The 11,733-nt window shown below is 37.3% G+C and overlaps 1 protein-coding gene across 3 annotated transcripts in view; it reads left to right on the top strand.

Moving 5' to 3' along the window:
* The first annotated feature begins 417 nt into the window (after positions 1-417).
* The window catches only part of mef2ca (myocyte enhancer factor 2ca), a 128,712-nt gene continuing 117,396 nt past the window's right edge, over positions 418-11,733 (top strand). For all 3 annotated transcript variants that reach the window (XM_073913507.1, XM_073913503.1, XM_073913502.1), the window contains exons 1-2: positions 418-604; positions 2,571-2,643. The gene's annotated coding sequence lies outside the window, so the exon portion shown is untranslated. The remainder of the gene's footprint in view (positions 605-2,570; positions 2,644-11,733) is intronic.

Here is an 11,733-nt window from a genome sequence, read left to right as displayed (position 1 = left end):
ACTTTTCATTTTTAGTGAACTGCCCCTTTAAGGAATCAAATTCCTTGGTTTTTAAGATGTTCTGCTCTGGTGGAAAAGATAAGTCGCAGTTTGTTAAAGAAAACACATATTTGTTTTGATTTTCCCGCCAGACTGACTGCAGGCCAGAGTTTACAGAGCTGAAGAAAGAATAGTGTGTGTTTCATCTGCTGTAGCTACACTATCCAGATGTGTTTAAGATCCTGTCAAAACCACTCGCTGGAAAAAGAGAGAATATTTGCTTTGCACTTTCTGGAGGATGCCATTAGAGGAGTTTAATTCGACTCAAATTACGATCTGGCACGTATTTTCTTTTCAACGCGGAACTGTATTTAGCATATTAGCAGAGCGCGGCTTTTATTAATGTAGCGTGAAAATCCCGCGAAATCCCGAAGCGGCTCGGGAACGCGCATCCGGTTCGCGCCAATGAGCAAACATGGCGGGAGGAAAGAAAAGCACAAGCTGTCTGGCGTCTGCAAATGATGGCCCGAACTGACAGTACATCACTTTTACACCGTGAATATGAGTATTCAGCTGATGTCTCTGAACAAAAAGCTTTTGAGAAGCAGGAGTGAGCCTAGTCTTGGTAAATGTAGACGCTGGTTTTAATGTTTGTGCCCTTAACTCTTGTTTATTTATTTGTTTTTGTTTGTGCGCCACATAGTGTTTACATGACATATATATATATATATATATATATATATATATATATATATATATATATATATATATATATATATTATATTATATATAATTTTTTAAAAATAATATTTCAATAAATAATGCATATATATATATATATATATATATATATATATATATATATATATATATATATATATATATATATATATATATATATTTACAGTTAAAGAAAGACAATTAGGGACCATCCAAATTCTTAGCTCTTCTGTATTTACAATTTATGTATTTATGTTGTGTTGTTTTAGTTGTTTTGTTGTTCATCAACTGCAGATGAAAGCAAAAAAAAAAAATTTCAATGTTTATATTCATTTTTAAACCACACAATACACAAAGATCCCACTCACCAGTGTTTTAACTAAAAAAAGGCTAAGTTTTGGTGTAATAACTCGTATTTTGAATGTTGAAAATATTTGGAAAAAAACAAATATTACAATTTTAGAAGTAAAATATTTACACTCACCGGCCACTTTATTAGGTATACCTTACTAGTTCCGGGTTGAACACACTTTTGCATTCAGAACTGCTTTAATCCTTAGTGGCGTAGATTCAACAAGCTACTGGAAATATTCCTTAGAGATTTTGCTCCATATTGACATGATAGCATCACACAGTTGCTGCAGATTTGTCGGCTGCTCATCCATGATGCCAATCTCCCGTTCCACCACATCCCAAAGCTGCTCTATTGGATTGAGCTCTGGTGACTGTGGAGGCCATTTGAGTACAGTGAACTCATCGTCATGTTCAAGAAACCAGTCTGAGATGATTGAGCTTTATGACATGCTGCGTTATCCTGCTGGAAGTAGCCATCAGAAGATGGAGACACTGTGCTCATAAAGGGATGGACATGGTCAGCAGCAATACTCAGGTAGGCTGTGGCGTTGATGCTCAATTGGTACTAATGGACCCAAAGAAAATCTGCCCCACACCATTACACCACCACCACCAGCCTGAACCTCTGATACAAGGCAGCATGGATCCGTGCTTTCATGTTGTTGAGGCCAAATTCTGACCCGACCATCCGACAGCAGAAATGGAGACTCATCAGAGCAGGCAACGTTTCTCCAATCTTCTATTGTCCAGTTTTGGTGAGTCTGTGTGAATTGTAGCCTCAGTTTCCTGTTCTTAGCTGACAGGAGCGGCACCCGGTGTGCTCTTCTGCTGCTGTAGCCCATCCGCCTCAAGGTTGGACGTGTTGTGTGTTCAGAGATGCTCTTCTGCAGAGCTTAGTTGTAACGAGTGCTTATTTGAGTTACTGTTGCCTTTCTATCAGCTGGAACCAGTCTGGCCATTCTCCTCTGACCTCTGGCATCAACAAGGCATTTGCACCCACAGAACTGCCACTCACTGAATATTTCCTCTTTTTCAGACCATTCTCTGTAAACCCTAGAGATGGTTGTGCATGAAAATCCTAGTAGTTTCTGAAATACTCAGAGCAGCCCGTCTTGCACCAACAACTATGCCGTGTTCAAAGTCACTTAAATCCCCTTTCTTCCCCATTCTGATGCTCAGTTTGAACTGCAGTAAATCGTCTTGATCATGTCTACATTTCTAAATGCATTGAGTTGCTGCCATGTGATTGGCTGATTAGAAATATGCGTTAATAAGCAGTTGGACAGGTGTACATGTACCTAATAAAGTGGCCAGTAAGTGTGTATGTGTGTGTATATATATATATATATCTATATATATATACACACACACACATACATTTTTGTTTGTTTATATTAAGGTATTTGATTAAATGCCAAGGAAGCTTGATGTGGCCCCTGGAGGCTAATATTCACTCTAAAATCCATGCTGTGTGTCAGTGCAGTTTGCACATTAAAGGGTCTCTGATCTGCCCTCAGAAATCATCACTTCAGAACTGGAGGAAGAAGCTGAGAGCCCGTCTTCAAGAAACTTCCCCAGAGTCTGACTCCTGTAAGTGGCAGAAACATTAGCATTGAGTCTGGAAGAGCACCATAGGAGAGCTGCAGGACCAAGAAAAACATTGGTGCTACCAATAAGTCGCCCATAAAAAGAAGCAGATGTGTGTGCATAGATCTTCAGAAAATATTATCTTTGGAGGTAGAACACCATTTTTTTTACTACTAAACCCCCACAAAAACCACACTTGCTTGCTTTTCCTGCTGCAACTGAAAAAATGATTTTTTTCAAAGCTGGAATGAAACAAAGATTGAAACTCTGGTGCTGTTTCAGACTTTCTTCACCCAGAAATGTAACTTTGCTGTTCATTTACTCTGGTTATTCACAATGTTGCTGATTTTATTTACAGACACTAAAGATTTTTTAGAAAGAACAAATAGTATAAAGTGGGTCCATTAGTAAATAAAAAAATATCTACAGTTTGGAAAATATATTACCAGGTTTTACATATGATATGTAGATATGGCCACTTAAGACTTATTCACACTAAAACATAAATATTTTACCTTAACAAAGACAGTAAACCTGTTGTTTTTAGAGTGATTAGTTGACTTTACTTAAAATCAATGAGTAAACCTAACAACTAATTTCTTTAAAATCAACAGGTTTACTCACTTATTTTAAGTAAAGTCAACTAATCGCTTTAAAAACATCAGATTTACTCACTTATTTTAAGTAAAGTCAACTAATTGCTTTAAAATCAACAGATTTACTCACTTATTTAAAGTAAAGTCAACTAATCGCTTTAAAAGCAACAGGTTTACTCACTTATTTTAAGTCAACTAATCGCTTTAAAAGCAACAGGTTTACTCACTTATTTTAAGTCAATTAATCGCTTTAAAAGAAACAGGTTTACTCACTTATTTTAAGTCAACTAATCGCTTTAAAAGCAAAAGGTTTACTCACTTATTTTAAGTCAACTAATCGCTTTAAAAGCAAAAGGTTTACTCACTTATTTTAAGTAAAGTCAACTAATCGCTTTAAAAGCAACAGGTTTACTCACTTATTTTAAGTAAAGTCAACTAATCGCTTTAAAAGCAACAGGTTTACTCACTTATTTTAAGTAAAGTCAACTAATTGCTTTAAAAGCAACAGGTTTACTCACTTATTTGAAGTAAAGTCAACTAATCGCTTTAAAAGCAACAGGTTTACTCACTTATTTGAAGTAAAGTCAACTAATCGCTTTAAAAGCAACAGGTTTACTCACTTATTTTAAGTCAACTAATCGCTTTAAAAGCAACAGGTTTATTCATTTATTTTAAGTTAAGTCAACTAATCGCTTTAAAAACATCAGATTTACTCACTTATTTTAAGTAAAGTCAACTAATTGCTTTAAAATCAACAGATTTACTCACGTATTTAAAGTAAAGTCAACTAATCGCTTTAAAAGCAACAGGTTTACTCACTTATTTTAAGTCAATTAATCGCTTTAAAAGCAAAAGGTTTACTCACTTATTTTAAGTAAAGTCAACTAATCGCTTTAAAAGCAACAGATTTACTCACTTATTTTAAGTAAAGTCAACTAATCGCTTTAAAAGCAACAGGTTTACTCACTTATTTTAAGTAAAGTCAACTAATCGCTTTAAAAGCAACAGGTTTACTCACTTATTTTAAGTAAAGTCAACTAATCGCTTTAAAAGCAAAAGGTTTACTCACTTATTTTAAGTAAAGTCAACTAATCGCTTTAAAAGCAAAAGTTTTACTCACTTATTTTAAGTAAAGTCAACTAATCGCTTTAAAAGCAACAGGTTTACTCACTTATTTTAAGTAAAGTCAACTAATCGCTTTAAAAGCAACAGGTTTACTCACTTATTTTAAGTAAAGTCAACTAATCGCTTTAAATGCAACAGGTTTACTCACTTATTGTAAGTAAAGTCAACTAATTGATTTAAAAGCAACAGGTTTACTCACTTATTTTAAGTCAACTAATCGCTTTAAAAGCAACAGGTTTATTCATTTATTTTAAGTAAAGTCAACTAATCGCTTTAAAAACATCAGATTTACTCACTTATTTTAAGTAAAGTCAACTAATTGCTTTAAAAACATCAGATTTACTCACTTATTTTAAGTAAAGTCAACCAATCGCTTTAAAAACATCAGATTTACTCACTTATTTTAAGTAAAGTCAACTAATTGCTTTAAAATCAACAGATTTACTCACTTATTTAAAGTAAAGTCAACTAATCGCTTTAAAAGCAACAGGTTTACTCACTTATTTTAAGTCAATTAATCGCTTTAAAAGCAACAGGTTTACTCACTTATTTTAAGTCAACTAATCGCTTTAAAAGCAACAGATTTACTCACTTATTTTAAGTAAAGTCAACTAATCGCTTTAAAAGCAACAGGTTTACTCACTTATTTTAAGTAAAGTCAACTAATCGCTTTAAAAGCAACAGGTTTACTCACTTATTTTAAGTAAAGTCAACTAATCGCTTTAAAATCAACAGGTTTACTTACTTATTTTAAGTAAAGTCAACTAATCGCTTTAAAAGCAACAGGTTTACTCACTTATTTTAAGTAAAGTCAACTAATCGCTTTAAAAGCAACAGGTTTACTCACTTATTTTAAGTAAAGTCAACTAATCGCTTTAAAAGCAACAGGTTTACTCACTTATTTTAAGTAAAGTCAACTAATCGCTTTAAAAGCAACAGGTTTACTCACTTATTTTAAGTCAACTAATCTCTTCAAAAGCAACAGGTTTACTCACTTATTTTAAGTCAACTAATCGCTTTAAAAGCAACAGGTTTGCTCACTTATTTTAAGTCAATTAATCGCTTTAAAAGCAACAGGTTTACTCACTTATTTTAAGTCAACTAATCGCTTTAAAAGCAACAGGTTTACACACTTATTTTAAGTCAACTAATCGCTTTAAAAGCAACAGGTTTACTCACTTATTTTAAGTAAAGTCAACTAATCGCTTTAAAAGCAACAGGTTTACTCACTTATTTTAAGTAAAGTCAACTAATCGCTTTAAATGCAACAGGTTTACTCACTTATTTTAAGTAAAGTCAACTAATCGCTTTAAAAGCAACAGGTTTACTCACTTATTTTAAGTAAAGTCAACTAATTGCTTTAAAAGCAACAAGTTTACTCACTTATTTTAAGTCAACTAATCGCTTTAAAAGCAACAGGTTTATTCATTTATTTTAAGTTAAGTCAACTAATCGCTTTAAAAACATCAGATTTACTCACTTATTTTAAGTAAAGTCAACTAATTGCTTTAAAATCAACAGATTTACTCACTTATTTAAAGTAAAGTCAACTAATCGCTTTAAAAGCAACAGGTTTACTCACTTATTTTAAGTCAATTAATCGCTTTAAAAGCAACAGGTTTACTCACTTATTTTAAGTAAAGTCAACTAATCGCTTTAAAAGCAACAGGTTTACTCACTTATTTTAAGTAAAGTCAACTAATCGCTTTAAAAGCAACAGGTTTACTCACTTATTTTAAGTCAATTAATCGCTTTAAAAGCAACAGGTTTACTCACTTATTTTAAGTAAAGTCAACTAATCGCTTTAAAAGCAACAGGTTTACTCACTTATTTTAAGTAAAGTCAACTAATCGCTTTAAAATCAACAGGTTTGCTCACTTATTTTAAGTAAAGTCAACTAATCGCTTTAAAAGCAACAGGTTTACTCACTTATTTTAAGTAAAGTCAACTAATCGCTTTAAAAGCAACAGGTTTACTCACTTATTTTAAGTAAAGTCAACTAATCGCTTTAAAAGCAACAGGTTTACTCACTTATTTTAAGTAAAGTCAACTAATCGCTTTAAAAGCAACAGGTTTACTCACTTATTTTAAGTAAAGTCAACTAATCGCTTTAAAAGCAACAGGTTTACTCACTTATTTTAAGTCAATTAATCGCTTTAAAAGCAACAGGTTTACTCACTTATTTTAAGTAAAGTCAACTAATCGCTTTAAAAGCAACAGGTTTACTCACTTATTTTAAGTAAAGTCAACTAATCGCTTTAAAATCAACAGGTTTGCTCACTTATTTTAAGTAAAGTCAACTAATCGCTTTAAAAGCAACAGGTTTACTCACTTATTTTAAGTAAAGTCAACTAATCGCTTTAAAAGCAACAGGTTTACTCACTTATTTTAAGTAAAGTCAACTAATCGCTTTAAAAGCAACAGGTTTACTCACTTATTTTAAGTAAAGTCAACTAATCGCTTTAAAATCAACAGGTTTACTCACTTATTTTAAGTAAAGTCAACTAATCGCTTTAAAAGCAACAGGTTTACTCACTTATTTTAAGTAAAGTCAACTAATCGCTTTAAAAGCAACAGGTTTACTCACTTATTTTAAGTAAAGTCAACTAATCGCTTTAAAAGCAACAGGTTTACTCACTTATTTTAAGTAAAGTCAACTAATCGCTTTAAAAGCAACAGGTTTACTCACTTATTTTAAGTAAAGTCAACTAATCGCTTTAAATGCAACAGGTTTACTCACTTATTTTAAGTAAAGTCAACTAATCGCTTTAAAAGCAACAGGTTTACTCACTTATTTTAAGTAAAGTCAACTAATTGCTTTAAAAGCAACAGGTTTACTCACTTATTTTAAGTCAACTAATCGCTTTAAAAGCAACAGGTTTATTCATTTATTTTAAGTAAAGTCAACTAATCGCTTTAAAAACATCAGATTTACTCACTTATTTAAAATAAAGTCAACTAATTGCTTTAAAATCAACAGATTTACTCACTTAATTAAAGTAAAGTCAACTAATCGCTTTAAAAGCAACTGGTTTACTCACTTATTTTAAGTCAATTAATCGCTTTAAAAGCAACAGGTTTACTCACTTATTTTAAGTAAAGTCAACTAATCGCTTTAAAAGCAACAGGTTTACTCACTTATTTTAAGTAAAGTCAACTAATCGCTTTAAAAGCAACAGGTTTACTCACTTATTTTAAGTAAAGTCAACTAATTGCTTTAAAAGCAACAGGTTTACTCACTTATTTTAAGTAAAGTCAACTAATCGCTTTAAAATCAACAGGTTTACTCACTTATTTTAAGTAAAGTCAACTAATCGCTTTAAAAGCAACTGGTTTACTCACTTATTTTAAGTAAAGTCAACTAATCGCTTTAAAAGCAACAGGTTTACTCACTTATTTTAAGTAAAGTCAACTAATTGCTTTAAAAGCAACAGGTTTACTCACTTATTTTAAGTAAAGTCAACTAATCGCTTTAAAATCAACAGGTTTACTCACTTATTTTAAGTAAAGTCAACTAATCGCTTTAAAAGCAACAGGTTTACTCACTTATTTTAAGTAAAGTCAACTAATCGCTTTAAAAGCAACAGGTTTACTCACTTATTTTAAGTAAAGTCAACTAATCGCTTTAAAAGCAACAGGTTTACTCACTTATTTTAAGTAAAGTCAACTAATCGCTTTAAAATCAACAGGTTTACTCGCTTATTTTAAGTAAAGTCAACTAATCGCTTTAAAATCAACAGATTTACTCACTTATTTTAAGTAAAGTCAACTATTCTATATTTATGTGGAATAATGTGTATAATAGCTAAAAACCTATGTGGGTGTATATTTATATATATATTTATTTATTCACAATTTATTCACATTTTGTAAAGTAGCATTTTCTGTCTTTTAGTAAATATATATATATATATATATATATATATATATATATATATATATATATATTTATATATATATATATATATATTTACTAAAAGACAGAAAATGCTACTTTACAAAATGTGAATAAATTGTGAATAAATCATGTACACAATTGCACATTAGTTAATAATACTTCTAAAATTAATATATAAACTAAAAAACATGCATTTGCATAGGTAAATAAACAGATTTGGTGATTCGCCAAACATATCTGTGGACGTCTGGACCCAGTGATAACCTGGTAGTATTGTGTTTAACCAGGTTTATACTGACCCAGGTTAGCTAGGTAAAGTGTGAAAAGCTCTTTTGTGCGGCTCCAACACAGAGACTCCTCTATGGAAAACCAAAAGAGCAAAGCAAGCCACAAACCTCAAGGCTTTTTGAATGAAACAAACCAAAGTCTCTCAAGCAACTCTTTATTTTTCTTTGCGATCCAAAGCAGAAACACACATGCAAATCTGTCAGTGAACTCATTAAGATAATAATTCAGTACAGTACATGTGGGTTTTTTGTCCCTTCATCTCTCCTGTCGTAACAAAACAAAAAGACTCTGAGTGATAATTCAGTGTCGCACAGCATTGTGGGCAGTGGCGGATGTGGGGATTTAGGGTCCCTGAGCATTCCCACACATGGGGCCCAAAAGTCCTAATATAAACGCTATCTATCTAGCTGTCTGTCTGTCTGTTCCCTTTATTTATTAGAGAGGAAGCGATGTTTTATATATATATATATAATACATTAATATAATTTAAACTTCTAGGTATTTATTGAGGGCGCCTAAATTTCCTGGGGCCCTTAGCAGTTGCTTACCATGCTTAATGGTTAAATCCTGTGGGTAATGCATTACAAGTAACATCAGTTATGTAATCGAATTACTGTTTATTTTTAAGTAACCAGTAACGGTGTCTGCTTGGTGTAAAAGTCTTAAATTGACTGAAATATCGTGTTGTAGGTCTTAAATCATTTTGAACAGGTTTTAGTTTTGCGTTTCCCAGTAAAGCAACTCAATCAGGCCAACATTCATCCAATCACCAACAATAGATCTCAGTAAAACCTTAATTTTTATATTAAAGTTATTTTTATTGCAAAGAGATACAGTTCACAACAGCTGTTAGACATTTTTATAGCAAATTCCCCATTAAATACCCTAATCTAGGAAAGAAAACTAAAACTATTGGTGGGCATATATAATTTTTTAAAATCTAGATTAATCTTATCGAGTTATATCAAGGTACGTCCGTGAAGGTCTTTCTATCTCACCAGGGCCGGAGCAAGCTGAACTGATCATCTAGGCAAAGGATGATCACGCCGCACACAACCCCTAAAGTGAAGGGGGGTTATGATGGGGGCGAGGGAGCTGTTGCAGACGCCGCCCTCTCTATTCTGCCGCCCTAGACGTGGATATAACTGAGGGGGCGGGTGCTGAAGGTAGTGTCGCGGACGCCGCCCTAGACGCGGATATAACTGAGAGCTCGGGTGGTGGGGGTAGTGTCGAGGACGCCACCCTCTCTATTCTGCCGCCCTAGACGCGGATATAACTGAGGGCGCGAGTGATAATATCGCAGACGCCGCCCTAGACGCGGATATAACTGAGAGCCCGCGTGGTGAGGGTAGTGTCGAGGACGCCGCCCTCTCTATTCTGCCGCCCTAGACGCGGATATAACTGAGGGCGCGAGTGATAATGTTGCGGACGCCGCCCTAGACGCGGATATAACTGAGAGCCCGGGTGGTGAGGGTAGTGTCGAGGACGCCGCCCTCTCTATTCTGCCGCCCTAGACGCGGATATAACTAAGGGCGTGTGTGGTGAGGTTAGTGTCGCAAACGCCGCCCTAGACGCGAATATAACTGAGGGCGCGGGTGACGAGGGTAGTGTCGTGGATGCCGCCTTCTCTATTCTGCCGCTCTACACGCGGATATAACTGAGGGCGCGGGTGGTGAGGGTAGTGTCGCAGACGCCACCCTCTCTATTCTGCCGCCCTAGACGTGAATAGAACTAAGGGCGCCGGTGGTGAAGGTAGTGTCGCGGATGCCGCCCTATACGCGGATATAACTGAGGGCGCGAGTGATAATGTCGCGGACGCCGCCCTAGACGCGGATATAACTGAGAGCCCGGGTGGTGAGGGTAGTGTCGAGGACGCCGCCCTCTCTATTCTGCCGCCCTAGACGCGGATATAACTGAGGGCGTGGGTGATAATGTCGCGGACGCCGCCCTAGACGCGGATATAACTGAGAGCCCGGGTGGTGAGGGTAGTGTCGAGGACGCCGCCCTCTCTATTCTGCCGCCCTAGACGCGGATATAACTAAGGGCGTGTGTGGTGAGGTTAGTGTCGCAAACGCCGCCCTATACGCGGATATAACTGAGGGCGCGGGTGACGAGGGTAAAGTCGTGGATGCTGCCTTCTCTATTCTGCCGCTCTACACGCGGATATAACTGAGGGCGCGGGTGGTAAGGGGTAGTGTCGCAGACGCCGCCCTAGACGTGGATATAACTGAGGGCGCGGGTGGTGAGGGTAGTGTCGCAGACGCCACCCTCTCTATTCTGCCGCCCTAGACGCGGATAGAACTAAGGGCGCCGGTGGTGAAGGTAGTGTCGCGGATGCCGCCCTACACGCGGATATAACTGAGGGCGCGAGTGATAATGTTGCGGACGCCGCCCTAGACGCGGATATAACTGAGAGCCCGGGTTGTGAGGGTAGTGTCGAGGACGCCACCCTCTCTATTCTGCCGCCCTAGACGCGGATATAACTAAGGGCGTGTGTGGTGAGGTTAGTGTCGCAAACACCGCCCTAGACGCGGATATAACTGAGGGCGCGGGTGACGAGGGTAGAGTCGTGGATGCCGCCTTCTCTATTCTGCCGCTCTACACGCGGATATAACTGAGGGCGCGGGTGGTAAGGGGTAGTGTCGCAGACGCCGCCCTAGACGCGGATATAACTGAGGGCGCGGGTGACGAGGGTAGAGTCGTGGATGCCGCCTTCTCTATTCTGCCGCTCTACACGCGGATATAACTGAGGGCGCGGGTGGTAAGGGGTAGTGTCGCAGACGCCGCCCTAGACGTGGATATAACTGAGGGCGCGGGTGGTGAGGGTAGTGTCGCAGACGCCACCCTCTCTATTCTGCCGCCCTAGACGCGGATAGAACTAAGGGCGCCGGTGGTGAAGGTAGTGTCGCGGATGCCGCCCTACACGCGGATATAACTGAGGGCGCGAGTGATAATGTTGCGGACGCCGCCCTAGACGCGGATATAACTGAGAGCCCGGGTGGTGAGGGTAGTGTCAAGGACGCCGCCCTCTCTATTCTGCCGCCCTAGACGCGGATATAACTAAGGGCGTGTGTGGTGAGGTTAGTGTCGCAAACGCCGCCCTAGACGCGGATATAACTGAGAGCCCGGGTGGTGAGGGTAGTGTCGAGGACGCCGCCCTCTCTATTCTGCCGCCCTAGACGCGGA

The sequence above is a fragment of the Danio rerio genome, chromosome 10 (genome assembly GCF_049306965.1).
Source record: "Danio rerio strain Tuebingen ecotype United States chromosome 10, GRCz12tu, whole genome shotgun sequence".
Lineage (NCBI taxonomy): Eukaryota > Metazoa > Chordata > Actinopteri > Cypriniformes > Danionidae > Danio > Danio rerio.
This window is presented reverse-complemented; position numbering and strand designations above follow the sequence as displayed.